Source organism: Odocoileus virginianus, chromosome X, assembly GCF_023699985.2.
Source record: "Odocoileus virginianus isolate 20LAN1187 ecotype Illinois chromosome X, Ovbor_1.2, whole genome shotgun sequence".
Lineage (NCBI taxonomy): Eukaryota > Metazoa > Chordata > Mammalia > Artiodactyla > Cervidae > Odocoileus > Odocoileus virginianus.
In genome coordinates this window covers 33,993,776-33,999,932 of record NC_069708.1, presented here as the reverse complement: position 1 = coordinate 33,999,932, position 6,157 = coordinate 33,993,776, and the positions used below count along the sequence as shown (strand labels likewise).

General features: G+C 38.9%; 1 pseudogene; it reads right to left on the bottom strand.

The window, feature by feature from the left end:
- Window positions 1-3,675: 3,675 nt before the first annotated feature.
- Window positions 3,676-5,110, bottom strand: LOC139033155 (endogenous retrovirus group PABLB member 1 Env polyprotein-like; annotated as a pseudogene).
- Window positions 5,111-6,157: the final 1,047 nt, after the last annotated feature.

The following is a 6,157-nucleotide window of genomic DNA, read 5'->3' as shown; positions in this document are numbered from 1 at the left end:
TGGTCCAACTCTCATGTCCTTACATGATTATTGGGAAAACCATAGCTTTAAATATACAGACTGTTGGTAAAGTAATGTCTCTGCTTTTTAATATGCTTTCTATGTTTTTTACAGCTTTTCTTCCAAGGAGCAAGCATCTTTTAATTTCATGGCTGCAGTCACCAGCTGCAGTGATTTTGGAACCCCCAAAATAAAGTCTCTCAGTGTTACCATTGTTTCTCCATCTATTTGCCACGAAGTGATGGAGCCAGATGTCATGATCTTAGTTTTTTGAATGCTGAGTTTTAAGCCAACTTTTTCACTCTCCTCTTTAACTTTCATCAAGAGGCTCTTCAGTTCTTCTTCACTTTCTGCCATAAGGATGGTGTCATCTGCATATCTGAGATTATTGATATTTCTCCCAGCAATCTTGATTTCAGTTTGTGCTTCATCCAGCCTGGCATTTCACATGATGTACTCTGCATGTAAGTTAAATAAGCAGAGTGACTACATACAGCCTTAATGTTCTTCTTTCCCATTTTGGAACCAGTCTGTTGTTCTATGTCTGGTTCTAACTGATGCTTCTTGACCTGCATCCTGGTTTCTCATGAGGCAGATAAGTTGGTCTGGTATTCCCATATCTTGAAGAATTTTCCACAGTTTGTTTTGATCCACACACTCAAAGGCTTTGGTGTAGTCAATAAAGCAAAAGTAGATTTTTTTTTTGAACTCTCTTGCTTTTTCTATGATCTAATGGATGTTGACAATTGGATCTCTGGTTCTTCTCCTTTTTCTAAATCCAGCTTGAACATCTGGAAGTTCACAGTTCACATACTTTTGAAGTCTAGCTTGGAGAATTTTGACCATTACTAAGTTAGCATGTGAAATGAATGCAATTGCACGGTAGTTTGAGCATTCTTTGGCATTACCCTTCTTTGGGATTGAAATGAAAACTGACCTTTTCCAGTCCTGTGCCCACTGCTGAGTTTTCCAAATTTGCTGGCATATTGAGTGAAGCACTTACACAGCATCATCTTTTAGAATTTGAAATAGTTCAGCTGGAATTCCATCACCTCCACTAGCTTTGTTTGTAGTGATGTTTCCTAAGGCCCACTTGACTTCACACTCCAAGATGTCTGGCTCTAGGTGGATGATCACATTATCGTGGTTATCTGGGTCATGAAGATCTTTTTTGTATAGTTCTTCTGTGTATTCTTGCCACTTCTTAATATTTCCTGCCTCTGTTAGCTCCATAAACTTTCTGTCCTTTATTGTGCCTGTCTTTGCATGAAATTCTCCTGTGGTATCTCTAATTATCTTGAAGTGATTGCTAGTCTTTGCCATTCTTTTGTTTTCCTCTATTTCTTTGTATTGCTCACTTAGGAAGGTTTTCTTATTTCTCTCTGGTATTCTTTGGAACTGTGCATTCAGATGGGTATATCTTTCCTTTTATCCTTTGCCTTTCACTTCTATTTTCAGCTATTTGTAAAGTCTCCTCATACAGCCATTTTGCCTCTTTGCATTTCTTTTTTCGTGGGAGTAGCTTTGATCACTGCCTCCTGTACAGTGTCATAAACCTCTGTCCATAGTTCTTCTGCCTACCAGATCTGGTAGTATTCTGTCTACCAGATCTAATCCCTTGAATCTCTTTGTCACTTCTATTGTATAATCATAGGGGATTTGATTTATGTCATACCTGAGTGGTCTAGTGGTTTTCCCTACTTTCTTCATTTTAAGTCTGAATTTTTCAATAAGGAATTCATGATCCGAGCCACAGTCAACTCTCAGTATTGTTTTTGCTGACTGTATAGAGCTTTTCCATCTTCAACTGCAAAAAAATCATCCCTCTGGTTACTAGGAATTCTGGACCTTTGCTAAGGTAACAGTTAAACTTTTTCCAACTTTTCTCCTGAAGCAGTATAGGAAGCAGGGAGCAGACTTGGGTGACAATGTAGGTAAGTGCCATAAAAACAGCAAAACTCCAATGATTTTCCTTTCACCAACTCCAAACCTCATTTGTTCCAAAGAATAAGGATTAGCTGCAAAATTTTTACCCTTTAGGTTTGCATTGAAATTCATAATTGGTTTACTATCTCCCCCTGGCCCAAAGTGTTTCAGGCTTGAACCATAAAATCATGTGGCTTTTAAGTTCTTTGAAATCAAATCCCCTGTTTTCTCTTATTGCAACACATTTTACTTGAGAGCATCACAAAAATGCAGCAATAACACTGACCTATTTTCCTACCTTTTCATCAGTAGTGTCCAACCATAAACTGGTAGTAATAAAGGTACAAAGTTATGACCACTTTTTGAACTTAGGATTCACTTCTAATGACGTGTCCTCCAACACAGGAATGAGGGAAATTGCAAATTCTCCTGTAAAAAAGTCTGAATCAAGATTTAGACTCTTTCAGGGATTCTACTGTATTGATATAAATTGAACTGAGGTCAAAGTTTAAACTTCTTTTTGTGACTTTCAAGACCCTACATGATCTCATAAATATGTACCTTTCTTCTCCTACCTCATGGTCTTTACACTTCCCATTCCCTCTGCCAGAATCATATTTTGCATGGCTGCCTCCTACTTGCCATTCAGGTGTCAGCTCAAATATTTCTTCAGAAAAGTCTTCCCTGGCTATCTTACCAAAGAATAGCTCTTTCCAGCTAGTACTTGTCAATATTTGTATCTATTTTTTACTTATTTGTGCTTTGTCTATCTCATGGCACTAGACAAGAACCTCCATGAAAACAGGGATCTTCTTCTCTTGTTAACTCAGAAGATTAGTTGCTCTTGGGTAAATATTTGGTTAATTAATTGCCTGAACCTGTCAGTATGTTGGTAGAATTATCTTTTAGGAATCAATTTATCTAATATTACTTCCTTCAAGCAAATTTATTTTTGTCACATTCACTGATATTAGCAATAATGATAGAATTAATCCTGGTCAAATTGATTTCATATTATACATCCATTGGAAACTTTTCACATTATGTTCTGGGGTTAAAAATAAAAAGGACATTTTATTTGTACCACAAAGTTACTTCGGGTAAAGGAGACATTGTGACATAATACTGTAAGTTGATCATGAAAGGTTGTTACTGAATCATGCAAAGATTCCGGGGTGCTTGGCCTCTGGAGGAGAAGACTTCAATCCAGGGCCAGAGATGAGGCTGGATCGCTCAGTGCTTTTGTGTAATAAAGTTTTATTAAAGTATAAAAGAGATAGAGAAAGCTTCTGACATAGACATCAGAAGGGGGTAGAAAGAGTACCTGCTTGTTAGTATTAGCAATGGAATTATACACTCTCAAATTAGTTATTACAGTGAATCAAAAGAATGTCTAGAGGTTGTAAAGACCTCACCAGACCTACTTTCATAATTTGCATTTTGAGATAACAGAATTAGCCGGAAGGTTTTTTAAAGAGACTGTCCTCAAGCAGGATACATTATTGTTATATAATTCTAAGGAATGTAGAGGGACAAAAAAGTTTGTCCTTTCTTCCTCCTTGAGAATTCCAGACCCCTCTCTCCTTGGGGACCCCTAGACTTCTTATCAACCTGCCTAGGAATTGACTCTCTCATTCCCCCCTTTTCTTTTAGGAGAATTATGTTGCCAAGGAAAAGGGGCATTGTTTTTGTTCCATAACTACTTCCTGATGTGTAGGGATATGCTCCGTAAATTGTTAAGGTAACATATTCTCCTAATCCTCATATTGAGGGTCTCTGATCCAGGGGCCCCATGTAATAATAGTTGGAGGAGGCTGTGGCACTCATAGGAGCTTGGTCAACCATTTGTAACTTAAAAGCCTTCATGCAACTAGAAACAAATCCAGTTACACAGTTACAGATGCAGGGAGCAAACAGCAAAAATAGAACAATCAGAATTATTGTAATTAAGATAGTTTTCCACCATGGGGAACTAGTTAACGTCTCCCAAAGTGAGGCAATTGAGGCTTCAGGAGTATCCATAGCCCCAATCATCTTGGTCATGTGTTTAGTAAAATGAGTAACATTAGTGCTCATATCAGGTATATAAGTACAGCATTGGGTATGAATAATGGCACAAGTTCCTCCTTGTGCAGCTGTCAGAATATCTAAAGCTAATCTGTTTTGTAAAACCACCTTTCTAATTTGTGCTTGTTCAGCATGAAGAGCTGAAATAGCTTTTTGAGAATCTTGTAATAACTGTTGAGTAAAATTAGTCAAAGCATCTACTCGTAGCATAACATCTGTAGTTCCCAAAGAGGGAACAAATACTGTAGCCAAATAATGATACCAGTGAAATACAGACCTTGCCCACCGAGTTTTAATGTGGGGTAAATTAGCAGGCTTTTCTGGAAGCTCTGAAAATATAAAGCCATGAGTAAAGGCTAGACCTAGGGTGCATCTCCCTATCCAACCAGGGGGAAGCCATGCCCATAGGTAAGAGTCACATATCCAGTAAGTCCCGTTTGGAGCAAGCCAGCATAACTGAGATAATCAGTCCCAATCAGTGCCTGGCCAGACAAAGGTAGGACCTGAATTGGGGTTGTAAAACACGGGAATGATTACATTGCATATTTTCTGAGGAAAAATCCGAAGTGTTTCCAATCACTATAACTAAGTTGTTGGCTAACTTTTGGGGATGGCTCAGTTTGTTCCCAGCATATAGGGGCAGTAGATATTAGACGTCCTTTTTCAGGAGTTAGCCATATAACCTCATCCCATATTTGATAAACATCAGATAAAAACCCATCAGATCTAGACCTATTTGTCTTATGTGTAGCAAAATAGTCATTAGACCGAGACAATGTATAATCAAAATTAAAAGTCACATTAAGTACAAAGTGTTGCACCAGTTCATTTTAGGGTTGTTAGATTTCATCAGATGAAGAAGAGGCATCACATGCAATTGCTGTTGAAGGTATTCGCAGACTTGGAGAAAGTCCTTTCCTTGGAGTTGAGATGTCCACCACGGGAAAACTTCCACTGATGAAGAGGGGAACACTCCACACACCCAGCAGTTAGACTGATTGTGGAATGCTGCGTAGAAGTGAGCCCAGGACAGGAAGGCATTGTCTTGAGGATCAAACTGCAGACTCAGGATTTCTGGAGTCAGCAGAAGTAGGTTCACATAGATTGTCAGGCCCATCTGAAAAGTATCAAGTCAGAGCGTAGAAAGTAAAGAAATAAAATGAAGTCACTTAGTTTTGGTCAGGGTGCCACCTCTTGGGTGTGATATACCCACGAATCAATTCCTGGCACTTTGACAGCTGTGGGAGAAGAAAGAATAATCTGGTAAGGGTCTTCCCAGAGGGGCTTGAGGGATGGGCCCCCAGACCCCAATGTTTTTATCAAGACCTCGGTTGCTGGCTCAAATAGAGTCTTGTTTGTCTCAGAGGCTGGGTCAGGAGTCATCTCCCAGAGTTTTGTTAATGTATGTTGAAAAGCTGAGAGCTGAGTTACATAATTAGTTAATTGTAAGGCTTTAGGGTCTATAACAGTGTCTGTGCATAAGAAAGGCCTTCCATAAATACATCCAAAGGGGGACAGTCCCTCCTTTTTGAGGGCAGTTTGAGCCCTCAATTAAGGCTATGGGTAGGACTTTAATCCAATTGTCCTGCATCTCTTGAGTTAATATGCGTCTTTTGATAATGTCATTAGCTTTTTCAAACTTCCCTGAGGATTGGGGTCTCCAGGAACAGTGTAAGTGATACTTATTCCTAGAGCTTTAGACACCCCCTGAGTTACAGCAGTTTTAAAGGCAGAGCCATTGTCATTCTGAAGGCTCCGTGGCAGCTCAAACCTGGGGATAATTTCATGAATTAAAATCTTTATAACCTCTTTAGCTTGTTCACTATGACAGGGGAAAGCCTCAATCCATCCAGTAAAAGTATCTACCCAAACCTGTAAGCAAGAATACACATTAGCTTTAGGCATGTGAGTGAAATAAATTTCCCAGTCCTCTCCAGGATGCTTTCTATGCTGTTTTAATCCAGATTTTGCCAGCTTTTCAGTCTTTGGGTTATTTTCCTGATAAACCTCACACCTTTTGATAATGTTCTTTCAAGTTTTCATTACATTTTTACCTTCAAACAAATGAGAAGCCATCTGGTAAGTACTCTCTGCACCCAAATGAAAACTCTGGTGTAAACCCTTAAGAATTTTCCACTGAGCATTTCCAGGAATTATTAATCGT